Raw genomic sequence first — 14,635 nt, forward strand, 5'->3', positions numbered from 1 at the left:
TCAAAGTCTTTTAATTTTGTTCTAGACTACTCTTTTTGGAGGGTTTTCACACTAAAACTACATCTTGTTTTTTTGTTAATTGTTTCATCATGCATTTAAGAATCCAAAATTCATCCAAACTGGATTGATAATTTAAAAGGATAATTTTCACAAAAAGAGAGAGGCAAAAGCTTTGTTAGTCATGATGACTTCTCCAAGAACATGCTCTTTAGTTTAAGTATTTATGCTTGACCAAAATGGATTTTTCATTGCTTGTAACATAGGCCAAGGTTTGAGGTTTTGAAAAAAAAAAAAAAAAGATAGATAGGCCTAAAGTATGTATTTAAAGATAATCAAACCGATGATCATTTTCGATTTTAGGGGATTTTGTCATTTCTATTGCCATTCTAGTGCATTATTCATCTCTTTTTTTTCCTTTGTTTTTACTTGTATTTTTTTTTTACTTCTTTTTACTTTTCTTTGCATATATCCTTTTCTGATTGTGTGAGTTCAAAACTTCTGAAAAACTTATTTTATTAGACATTTATTCCTTGACATATAGGATTTTTTTTATACTTGAAATAGGATTTCACTGTACATGATTTTTAAAGGTGCCCTTTTTTTACCCCTAATATAGAGGGTGATCCTTAAGTAATGTTTATTTAAAAAGAATTCATCAGGCTCAAATAGATAGCAAGTGGATAATTTTTATATTCGTGAAAAGATAATGAAAAATAGTCACTTGTCTTCTTAAACACAATCACATAAATTAAAAAAATGATTATTGTTTGGAGAATGGATTAAAAAAAAGGCTTTTTCTTTTGAATGGTGTTTTTCTTGACTTTTTATTTCATTTTCTCACATTGGGCTTTTGTTTTTCCAAGTTTTTATTTGAATTTATTTGAATTCCTTAAGTGCATGATGTCATAATCCACTTTTTTTTCTCTTTTTTTCACAACTTGCACATTGATCCACTTTGCCAAAATACGTTTCATAGAAGATGCCTCCATTTTAGCATGTTATCCCTGATGAACTCGTTTAGGCTATTAAATTATGCATATCATTCTTCAAAAAATATAGTTATGGCACAAATCAAGTTATCTTTAGGATAATGAATGATTTTGTTTTTCTAGTCAATTGGCCTCAAGACGTGAAATATGGTAGGGCGAGAATTGAACTTCTGTGTGTTTGAGATCATTTGATAAATTTTGATTGGTTTTGGTTTTAGCATATTTGAGACTATAGCATAGTCTTGACACATCAAATTACCAATATTTGGATTATTTTAAAAAGTGTCGAGTTTGTCTAATCTCTAGAATGTGGTGAAATACAAAGATGCTTAATACAAATGGATTTTCCTATGTATAAGGCTCAAATGATAAAAATCTCATCACCTGTAAATGTGTATATAAGAAATGCAATGTTCAGTTGCAAAGTGGTGAAATGAGTTCACATGAAATGCATTTTTGTACAATGCATGCTTTTATAGAATTATGTCTTTCGTGAATCCATATGGATGGAATACAATGCCATACTTTATAAATAATGAGATGGATGTATATGACTGATGAAACATACTTATATAAAATACACTAGTATGATATATGCGTGAGAAGATATGTTTCCATGAAATGTTATAGATGTAATATACAAATTTAATGAAATCAACACTACTATTAAAATTTACATGAAATGAAGTGTATACACAACTTTATTATTTGTGTATGATTGATTAATCTACCATTTAGAAAAAGATAACATGAAATGCAATAGATGATAAAAATTTTTTTCTTTTCTTTTTTATTTTTTTAGGAAGAAATAAGAATTAAAAAAAAAACACAAGCACATAATACAAATAGAATTCAAGGATATTTTATTTTTTTATTTTTGAAAAAAATTTGAAGATGCAAATCTTGTATAAACAAGAAACGAATAGAATAATATGTCAAAAGAAAATTTATTAAAAGGAATTTTATTTCTTTTTTTTTTTAACTTTAGTTTTTCTCGTATCATTATTACTCCTAAATACAAATTATACCTAAGGTTCCTAAATTTGGGTAAATTCCATAAAAATTATTGGCACAGCTATACCTAAGGTTTGCTTCCTAAGATGCATTATATACAAGGTTTAAAGTCTAATATCAGCTAAAAGGTTTTCAAATTTCTCTTCACTATCGTCCATACTAAACTAGTCAGCTACTTCGATCTTTAGTTATGATAGGTTTACAAATAGAAAAGATTTAATTTAAGTGAAAGTATTTCATTAATCACTGTGGAGACGTTAGAAACTCACAAAAACATAGATACTCTACTTTTTCCTAAAAGGATGGAACTTGGGTATAGGGCTCATATTATGCACATGCAAGATGAATGACATAATATTAAATGATAAAACTAAAATCAATAAATAAAAGAAATTCAAATATCAAAATCTAGAAGAAAAATCGAAAAGGATTTTTTAAAAAAAAAAATTGAAAAGAATTTTTCAAAGAAAAGCTCAAGGTGGAATAATAAAAATCAATTACTAGCATGACTCTCGAAATTCCTCATGTACTCACCAAACTATCATAATGTATCGATTTGGGTACTTGATAACTAGATGTAAAAAATCAAGTGTCGTTATCAATCTTTTTTGTTTAGGTCCGATTGGCCACCAATCTTATCATTTGATAAATCTTAAAATTAATTAAGATTTACAAAAAAAGCTTTCAGTTTACTAACCACAGTTGGGTTCTAGAATATGATTATGTATGAAAAAAGTTATAACACCCCATAATGCTTATTTGAAGACAGCATCAATTGATTTTATGTTAAACTTTAAGTTGAGCAAAATTTCTTAAGAATATTTTCAAAAGAATTTACTATTGAAAATTATCCATAAATTACCCTAATACTTTAGCGAAAATTTGATAATATTTCTAAGGTTCCTCACCTCAGAAACTTAGAAATATTCATGATATCTATTGTCACTTTTAAAAAGGCTTTATCGTCAGATTCAAAAATGTTTTTTATTTGAATCTTTAATATTGAAAAAAAATTTTAAATATTCTAATATTTTAGTAGTATTTAGAAAATGATTCCTCACCGAGAAATTTACATCAAAATTATTATTGCAATTTTCTAGTAATTCCATTAGAAGATTCAAAACAAAACTTTTATATTTCTCATTTTGCAAGAAAAATTGAAATTTTAACTTTTTCCTAAACTTTTTTTAAATTTATTATAAGAAAAAATTGATATTTCAATTTCTCTTAGTTGATTTTGTTTATTTTATTTCATTTTTATTTTTAAAGAATTTAGAAAAAAATTTGATATTTCAATTTTTTTCTAAATATTTTCAAAATTTTATTCTAAGAAAAAATTTAATATTTTAACCTTTGCTTAGGATTTTTTAAAGTTCATTTTATTTTTTTCCAAAAGAATTTAGGAAAAATTGATATTTCAATTTTTTCCTAAATATTTCCAAAATTTTATTTTAAAAAAATTAATTTTCAACTTTTTTCTTAGCATTTTTTAGAAAATAAATCTTTTAATTTTTTTCATTTTTCTTTTGATTCAAAATGTTTAAGTAGAATGATATTTATTTTTACAAATATCTTAAAAAAATATTTTTCACACAAAATTTCCTAAATATTTTTTCATAATTATTTTATTTTTTTGTTTTTAGGGTTGGCCAAAAGTTTTGCCTAATTTTTTTAAGTTTTTGTTTTTTTTTTTTGTTCATTTTAGGGTTGTGTTAATTTGATTTTTTTTTTTAAGGGTTGTGGGTCTCAATTAATTTAAAAGTTTTTTTTTTTCATTTTCTGTGTTTGTGGGATGGGTTTCAATTTGAGGTCTTAGAGGGTAGCTGATGGTTTTTCTTTGGAGACTTATTTGCTGACCTATTTAATATTTTTAATGAGATAAGACCTATTTGCTTTATCTTTTATAATGGACATGACACAATTGTTTTATTATTTATAATAAGATAATTTTTTTTATACAAAATAAGATGACTCAAACCATAAATAATCTGAACTTGAAATGACTTGAACCAAAAAATAATTCAAAACCAAAATGACTCAACATAAAATTGATCCATTTTTTTAAGATCCAAAATAACTTGAATTAAATTAATCAAACTCAAACCCAATTTAACTTGGCTAATCAATAAATCTAGACTAACTACCTTTTATATTACATAACATACTACTTGGATGATAAGATGTAAAATGATATGTAAATGGGCTGATTACATGTCATTTTGATTGAAGAAAGCTTAATTATGCAAATATGTCATCAATTTTCTGTACAAAATAAATACAAGCTCTCAATCTTTATTTATATTTTAAAATCATTTTTGAAAATTTTTATGTTTGAATGAAATGAAAAAGAAGAACATTAAAAATGTGTCAAAATTTTAACAAAAATCAGAAAAAATAAAAACAAACAAAAGAAAATTGAGAAAGATATTAAATTTTTTTCACAAATTATAAAAATCCAAGTTTTATATTAAAATTTTCTTTTTGAAAAGAAAATCAAAAAATTTTTTTTCTTATTTTTTGAAATTTAAAAAATTACAAAATCAGAAAATAAAAAAATTGAAAAAAATATTTGTTTCATAAAAGGTAAAGAATACTTTTTATCAAAAACAAAATTTTCACATAAAATATAGATTTGTATTAAAAAATCTATTTTGTGTTAAATTTTATTTTTGAAAAAAAAATCAACAAATATTTTCTACCCAAAATTTTTTATTGTGAAATAAAAAAATAAAAAAATTCGAAACAAAAAATAACAAATAATAAATTTTTTATATTTTTAAATTTTCAAAAATAAAATTTTAGCTTAAAATTTATGAAAAAAAAATTTAATCTCTTTCATGATTTTCTTTTCTTCTTTTTTGTTTTCTTATTTTTAAAATTTTTTACTTTTTGGTTTTTTCTTCAAAACAAAAAAATTTGAAAATTAATTTTAAAATGCATTAAAAAGTCAAGAGTTTATATTCATCTTATATAAAATGTTGAGAGTATATTTACATAATTAAACTTTTTTCAATTGAAATGACATGTCATTAATTCACCTAGATATCATTTTGCAAGTTATCATTCACGTGTAATGCTAGTTGTGTACAAATAACTATTAGTCTCATTTAACAAGTTTAGACTTAATTACATAATTTTAAAAGTTAATGAGTTTATTTTCAACAAAATAAAAAAATTGTAAACATATTTACATACAATAAAAGGTTAGGAGTTTACATCTATTTTCTATAATTTGTACAAAAATTTGAGCGTATATTTATATATTAAATCTTTTAAAAAATGACTTAACTTGGTCCGTCTCCGTCTTAAGCATCTTGGCTCTCCTTTCATCCTTCGTTAAACCATCTTATGTATGACAATTGGAATCAATATCTGTTTGTTGTCGTGAGGTCTATTTGATTAAATGGTAAAAATAAAAAATAAATATAAATATAAGATTAATTATTATAATGATATGATTAAAATTAATAATAAAATATATATTTAATATAAAAATAAAAATAACAATGAGATAAATTATAATAAAATAATAAAATAATAATTAAAAATATTAAATTAAAAATAATATATAACAAAAAATTTAAATTATTTAACATTTATAAAATTAATAAATAATTAAATTATTTTAGGTCAACAATCTTTTAAATAAAAAAATAAATTATAAAGATATTTTTATATACATTTGTCAATTACAATCGTCAGGAAGCTTATTGTGTACTTAATCAGATATTTATATGATATTGATATTTATTAAAATATTGATTTATCAAATAGTATTATTTAACAATTATTCAATTATCCAAACCTTTCACAAATTTATATAAATTACGCTTATTTAATTATCATTTCAAATACATTTTATAAATTTTTTATGTGAAATTAATTTGACACAAATCTATGTAAATAAAAGAATAGTAAAAGACATATTAACTAAATAATTATTTTTCACTTAAAAACATGATAAATTTAAAAATAAAAAATATAGATTTTTTTGCAATTAATGTGCAAAAGAAAATGATTAAAAACAAAAAGATAAAGTTGCTAAATTGAAAATTATATATCAATTTTACAGTTTAAGTAGATGTAGATCTAAAAGTGTTACATTGTAAGCAAATTCATACACGAAGCTATATAAATATATAAATAAATAAAAACTGTATAAATATATTAAGAGTAGAACTAAAAAATTAAAGTTGGGTTTGATTTTTTTTTTTTTTTTGGTTTTTACTTTTTTGCTTCTTCAAAAATTACATTCAAGTCAAAGAATAGTGTAAAATGTAAAATATAATTGATTAAAATAGACATGTAATTAAAATGTATACCAATTTATAATGTAAGTAATTATAAAAGGTATAATCATCACTTTATTTGCTAAATAACTTACAGATTTTATAATGTTAAAAATATTGATTGATTTTAGTCAAATGCATTTTTTTTTACAAATAAAAAGCATAAAAAATAGAACAAATCAAGAACCACCACAAAAGCCTAAAAAGTAAAATAGCATGAAATATTGCTATTTTCTTTTATTGACAAATGACAGATGAAGTTTGATCTATGGCTTCCGTTTGAAAAGTTACAAAAATCTTCTCACAATCAGATTTTCATTTGTTAAGTTCGGAAACTTGTGATATCAAGTTACCGGATTTTAGCTTTGAAAGTTAAGTGAGGTGGCTTCGTGTAGGTTCGAGTTTGAAAGGTGAAGCTTGGGGCGAGTGCCCCTAACATTCCTCAACTAATAAAGGTTGAGGAAACGAGTTAGAAGAATGGTTGTTGAGAGAACAGAGAATCACAACCAAATAATTGTTTGTTGTCTGCAAAAGAGTATGAAAAGCACAGCCAGCTGGTCCCTGGGTCTCGAATTATGCGTTTGCAAGGGTGGCACATGGTTTCTGTCGGAAAAGTATTTTTAATCAATTGCACCAAATTCCTTATCATTTAGCACTAACCCAACATCATTCCATCATATGATAAATTTACATCATCTTCAAAGTTTTAACAATGAAAAATGGTAAATAGATCCCCACATCAAGCTTCCGTTAAAATTGGAGTTAAAATAGGCATGTGCGTCACATTCAATTTTTTATGTTATGCCAAAAATACCCTTTAAGGGTTAACAAGTAATAACAAAAGCAACATGCCTTTTTGAGTTAGTACCTAGATATGCACTCAACCTAAATATCACAAAAGCAACTAAACGTGACTTGAATTTGCAATCAGCGCATTCCTGTCGCTAAGGTCTCCGCCATCACTAATGGTGCATTTGGATTCAAAAGCATCTGCATTTCTGTCAATCGACGCCTATGTAACATTTGAATAACAAAGTTGCAATGCAGTAGATATATTTTTACTGCACTGCAGGAATGGTTGTATATTTTCATTGCACTGGAAAAATGGCTGTATAATTTTATTGCACCGCAGGAATGGTTGTATAAATGGTTGTATATTTTCATTGCACTGCAAAAATAGTTGTATATTTTTATTGCACTGCAGCAACGGTTGTATGTTTCATTGCACTGCAAGAATGGTTGGTGACTGGACTTTAAAGGTCCAGCGAAAAAAAGCTTCCCTTCATTGTATTTTTCTCTCTATTTTACCTTTTTTAAATTTTTTTAATCTTTTTTATTTAAATTTTTTAATTATTTATTTAATTATTTAAAATAATAAATAAATTATATAGTCATTATATTAATAAATACATAAATAAATAAGTAATTTAATAATTATCATTAAATATATTTATTTTTAATATAAAAATATATATAAATATTTTTGAAAGAATAAAAAATTTTATTATAACAAATTTTAATTTAATATTTTTAATGATAATTTTCTTTATAATTAAAATCTAAATCATATTATTTTATATTTTCATATTGTGTAATCTAATAATATTTTAGATCAAAAGATTTAGAGTGCATTTACTACCGGTGTGCCTGGTGGCACTTGTTTTTCCCAAAAGAATGTCATTATCAGTCATCTTTATTAGATACAATTAATATGGAGTAAACAATTCCTCCTATGATTCTTATGATTCCCTTGATTCTATTCACATTCTTGCATTATAGTTTACAAACTTCAATTCAATTCTGTCCCCACTCAGTAGACGCTTCACGTGAAATGGAAAGAAGCAGCTTTTGATAAACTCATTGACGATCACGTGAAACATATCAAAAAGAGGCAGTGTGAAGTATTTTTAATTGGCCAGAGTTAAAGGAATAGACAAAAGCATGTTTTGGACTCACAATTGGGGCCTTTGTTGGGTAACTGAGGATGGTAGCCACAGGGTGGAAAGAGTCGAAATTGCCCTGCAACTTCGCATAAAAAATTAATTGGCAAACAACAGTCCAATCTTTATATAAAAAAATACGCATCGTCCTCCAACGTTTTAGTTATGATATGACAGATACACCCTCACAAATTACATCAATTTTCTATTGGAATTGGAATTAGGAGTTTCTATTTACATTTAAAAACTTTCTATGCACCTATTTTTTTTTTTTTTAAATCTAACAACTATTAACTTTTAACAAATTCATAAATTCATGGGTTTTTCAAATTTATAAATTCATAAGATTGTAAACATTTTTGGATTTGAATATTTATAAATTTTTTAAATTGATGAAGAAACATTTTTATCATTCATGATTATATAAAAAATTTAATAAATAAAATTTTATTTAATCAAAATTTAACAAAAAATAAACCTTAAATTTAATTGAAACTTGTAATTTTGAAATTTGGATTGAAATTTATGAATTTACAAATCTATAAACTTATAAAAATTTATCTGCAAGCTCATCAAATTAATCCAATATCATTTAATATATATTTCTTATTTTTTTTAAAATTATGACGAAATTAATGATATGAAGCAAAACAAATAATAAAGCTGTATTTGAAATCCACGAGGGGAATGCTAGAGGCAATTGCTCTCTCTAGTCACCGCCTTTGAGGCCATAAACAGCCAAGTGACCTCACTTTTTAAACTCAAAATCGGCTGCTTAATGTTTATGTATTTCTCATCTTTTTATTAGTGTACGGTATGGCTCAAAGTAATATGCAGTTGGCTTTATCTCAAAAGTTTTTATTAACATAAAAATACCCTTCATGTAGTATTGGTCTTTCCATTAGATATAGAATTCCTCTTAATCGGTTTTATTTCATTTATTTTTTAAAATTAATTCATTACATAAAATATGAATATATTTATTTAAAAAATCTTGTTTTATGTAAAAAGTGAAAGATTCAAATTTTGTTAATTATGTATAAAAAAATATGCATCAATCACAAAATTAATTGTTCGGATGTAAAATATATTTACTTTTTATCGTTATTTTTTTTATAATTTCTTAAAAAAAATTTTATCCCAAAAATTTTCAAAATTAATTTTGTAAAAAAATTATACTGCCTCTATTCGTGTTAACTTCTCACATTTTGACTTATTTTTTAAAAATATAAAATTTTGATTTCTTATCATATATAATGAAGATATGATATTTTTATTTCGTTAGTTCATTTCAATGGTTATAAATTACAATAATAATAACAATTGCATCTCATTCTAAATCATTCAATTAAGTCTTGACTAAACACCGATGCAAGTGACTAAAAATCTTAAAAAATTGTAATCGATTCAACATAAGCTTTTCAAGACTTGAAGTGAATCTAAAAAGATTTTGGGGAGTGCTCAAAGCTCGTGCTTACTTTGGGCCAACATTTGCTAAATCTGTCTTTATGTTGATCCATCGACATGCACGATACGAGTGTGGCCTGCATGCTTTACTCATGATTTTAAAAATAATTAAAGAGTAAAGCTTAAAGCATTTGATATTTTAATGTTAGATTATATTTCCATTGCATCTTTTATATACATTTGTCAATTACAATCGTCGGAAAACTTATTGTGTAATTAATCAGATATTTATATGATATTGATACATATTAAAATATGAGTTTATCAAATAGTATTATTTAACAATTATTCAATTATCCAAACCTTTGACAAATTTATATAAATTACGCTTATTTAATTATCATTTCAAATACTTTTTATAAATTTTTTACATAAAATTAAATTGACACAAATCTTTATAAATAATGTAATAATAAAAGACATATTAACCAAGTAATTAGTTTCCACTCAAAAGTATGTTAAATCTAAAAATAAAAAATATAGATTTTTTTACAATTAATGTGCAAAAGAAAATGATTAAAAATAAAAAGATAGAGTTGCTAAATTGAAAATTATATATCAATTTTAAGTTGTTGATCAATTTTTAAATTATCTCTTTATTAAGATTTTTTGTATGAAGAAGAACTAAGCAAAAGGAGATAGGAAAGGCAATTTATAGTTTCTTTCAAATACAAATAATTTATCTTTATTTGATATAAACTTATAAATATATAAATATTACTACATATGATAATGGTTGAAATTTAATTTTACTCAATAAAAACTTTTATTTATTTTATCATTTTCTTCTTTATAAATAATATTATCTATTATATATTTTGAATTTTTTATTTTTTTCAAAAAATTTAATTTTCTTATAATATATTAGTTGGATATGTAAATGTTATATATATTATAAAATTTGAAGACTTTGATATAATTTTGGAAAGAAAGCCAATTTATGTCTATCATATATATTTAAATAAATAAAATTAATTCATATACGGAACGGATAATAATCTAGTTATTTTATATTTATACTTGATAAAAATATTAAAAGGCATAATCTAAAAACTTTGAATGAAGTAGTTTTTAAATATATTTTATATAATTTAATTATTTAAAATATTAAAAAGTTAGAAGTCAAGAAAGAAAATGTTATCGAAAAAGATTAAATGTGACTTTTTATATAGGATGGAGCAAGTGCCCCTAGGAATTGAGCAGTAGAATGAGTTAGAGCAATGGTAGTTGAGAGAACAGAGAATCAAAACCAAATAATGTGTGTCGTCTGCAATAGAGCAAGAAAAGCCAAAGACTATTAAATAATTCAAAAGCACTGCCCGCCACTCACTATCGCGCGGCCTGCGTCTCGAACATTGTGCTTACAGACTGTGGCACATGGTTCCTGTTGGAAAAGTATTTTTGGTTAATTACACCAAAGTCCTTGACATTTAACATTAATATATCGTCACCCCATTAGTATGAAAAATTTACATCATCTCCAAAGTTCTGACGCTGCCATATTACAAATAGATCCCCGCTTCAATGTCCCGTTAGGATTCGAGTTATAATGGGCAGGTGCATCACATGCAATTTATGTTATGCCAAAAATGTCCCTTTTATGGATTAACGAGCAATAACCAAAGCAGCATCTTTTTTTTTTTTTGACTTAATACCTAAATATGCACTTAATCTTTTATATACCCTCAATCTTTAATTCCATGCAAGTAAGTTTATAATTTTTTATTTTATTGTAAATAAACATAAACTTTCTAAATTATATAATTAAGCTTAATTTCATTAAATGAAATTAATTTAGATCTATTAATTCTAACTTAAAATTGAAAAACTTATCAAATCCACTCAAATCTGACTCAGCTCAAAACTAAAAACAAATCAAACCCATATTAATCAAAATCCAAATCAACATGAATTCAAATTGGCTTAAATTTGGAATAGCTCAAAATTGAAAAGATCAAAAAATTAACTTGAAATAACTAAAAGGCTAACATTAAATTAAGTATAATTTATTTAAGAATATTAATCTAATAAAATAATAAATATAATACAAACAAAAAAATATATAACACAAATGATAACTCATTAAAATTATAGAAAATATCAAATTAGTATATATTTTTAATATCAAACTAGTATAAATTATATATGTTATGTTACTTATAAAACTTCTTATATTTTATAATTTGATTTAAAATAACTTATATATTTTTAATTATCATGTGTATACATACATATCTATGTATCATTTAAAATAAATTATACAATCTCTTATAATTTTACGTAAAATCAACTATCATGTAATTTAGAATAAAATATATTAAACAAGTCATTAATTTGTGTATATATATATTATGTTTATGTTATAATTATATTATTAAATTTTAATCATGCAATTTAAAATAAATTATATAATGAGTTACAATTATACTAAAATTCAAAATAATAAGTTATTAAATAATAAGTTACAATTATACTAAAATGATTAATTATATTATAGTTATATTAATATAAAAAAATCACCTATTAAATGTTTATTATAAATAAATATTTAAAAATTTTATATGATTATATTAAATATATAATTGTGTGTATTACAATTAAAAGTTTAAAATACTTTTTATATATTTATATTAAATTAAAATAAATATAAAAACTTATTAAACATGTTATATTCGACAAACATGTTTTTTGTGTCTAATGTACTCGTATGATATGGTTTAATTAAACATACTCTTTATATTTTGTGTTTTTTAAAATTTGTGTTGACATGATTAAATATGAAATATATTTTTTTAAAAATTCATATGATTTTTTCATATCATTTTAATATAATATTATGATATTGTATTTAAATCTGTTAAATCTAATAAAATCACATATTGTTTCATTTATATAAAAATTAACTTCAATTTAAAGCATACAAATTACGATATTTATATTTATTTTGAAATATTATTTTTTTTACTTTTTTTTATCTTTTAATAAGATTACAATAAAATATGACTCGAATTTAGTTAAATAATCTAATTAAATATAATCTAATTTGATTCTAAAAATTAATAAATTGAACCTGAACGACTTGAATCCAATCCGGTGTTAAAACCTAAAATTCCTGATCTGAAATGATTAGAACAGAAATGGTTTGCACTCAAAATGGCCCGAATCCAAAATTGAAATGATAATACATCTTATTTTTTTAAGTCCCAAAATGACTCGAACTGCATTGGCCCAACCCAAACTCAGTCCAACCAGTCCAATTGACAGGTCTAGACTCTAGACTAGGGGTGTAAATGATACATTAGTACTCGCAAGCTACTCGGATTCGATTCGAAGAAAACTCGAATTCGGTTCGATTATTATCGAGTCGAGCTCGAGCTCGAGTAGCTCGACTTATTGATTGAGCCGAATTTGAGTATTTTTATATCCGACTCGAATAGCTCATGAGCCTAATCGAGCTTTTATATTTAAATATATTTTTATTATTTTAATTAATAAAATATTTCGAGTCCGAGTTCGAGTTTGAGTTTAAGCATGAATAATCAAACTCTTGTCGAGTATACGAATCGAGTTTATTTTTACATATTAATCGAGCTTAATCGAGCGAGCTCGAGTAGCTCGATTCGATCACGAATCGAGTTCGAGCTTAAAAAATAAAACTCGAGCCGAATATCGAGCTCCAAGTTGTGAGTCGAACTCGAGCTCGAGCTTCTCACTATTCGGCTCGACTCGACTCGATTACACTCCTATTCTAGACTAACTGTTATTTGTATTGCAAGGCAGGCATCTTACATAGATGATAACATGCAAAATGAAAAAGTAGATATAAGCTATTGATATTTGAAAACAGGTTAGTTTGATGATATGTCATTTTAATTGAAAAAAGGTTAATTATGTAAATATACCCTCAATTTTTATACAAAATAGATATAAGTTATCGATCTTTTATTATGTTTTAAAATTATTTTTGAAATTTTTTGTTTTCAAAAAAAAAATCAAGAAGAAAAAAAATTAAATGCAACAAATTACAAAATAAAAAAAAAGCAAATGAAGAAAGAGATTAAAAATTTTTATTAATTAAAAAAATCTAAGTTTTATGTTAAAATTTTATTTTTTAAAAAATCAATAAATATTTGTTCTTATTTTTTTAATTTAAAGAATTAAAAATTTGGAAAATAAAACAATGAAAAAATATTTGTCTTCATAAAAATTGAAAAATATTTGTTTTTTTAATAAAATTTTCACATAAAATATGGATTTTAAAAAAAATATATTTTATGTGAAAATTTTATTTTTGAAAAAATCAAAAAATATTTTCTTAGTTAAAATGTTGATTTTGAAATAAAAAATATAAAAAATTTGAAATAAAAACTAAAAGATTAAGATATTTTATTTTTGAATATTTTTATATTTTTTCAAAAATAATAATTTAACTTAAATTTAGATTTTTTTAATTTATGAACAAAATTTAATCTTTTTCATGATTTTAATTTCTTTTCTAATTTTTACATGTTTTTACACTTTGTTTTTTTTTAAAGTAAAAAATTTGAAAAATAATTTTAAAATATAATAAAAGACTAAAGAAATACAAAAAGGTTCTTGTTAGATGATACTTGGGTGAAATTGGATATGGAGGCTCTAGGAATTCCTTATGGAGGTGAAACCCAAGGATGCAAGATCTTGTTGACGTCTAGAGAGCTCAATGCTTTATCTTCGATGGATTCTCAGAAAAACCTTGCAATTGACTTACTAGAAGAAGAAGAAGCGTGGAGCCTGTTTAAGAAGATGGCTGGTGATATTGTTCTAAGCCCCGACTTTCATGCTACGGCAATTGAATTGGCCAAAAAATGTGCTAGATTGCCGATTGCCATTGTAACAGTTGGGAAGGCTATGAAAAAATAAGAATTTGTTTGAATGGAGGAATGCTTTGCAAGATCTA

This window comes from Durio zibethinus, chromosome 12 (genome assembly GCF_047325235.1).
Source record: "Durio zibethinus cultivar Kanyao isolate XHJ-2024 chromosome 12, ASM4732523v1, whole genome shotgun sequence".
Taxonomy (NCBI): Eukaryota; Viridiplantae; Streptophyta; class Magnoliopsida; order Malvales; family Malvaceae; genus Durio; species Durio zibethinus.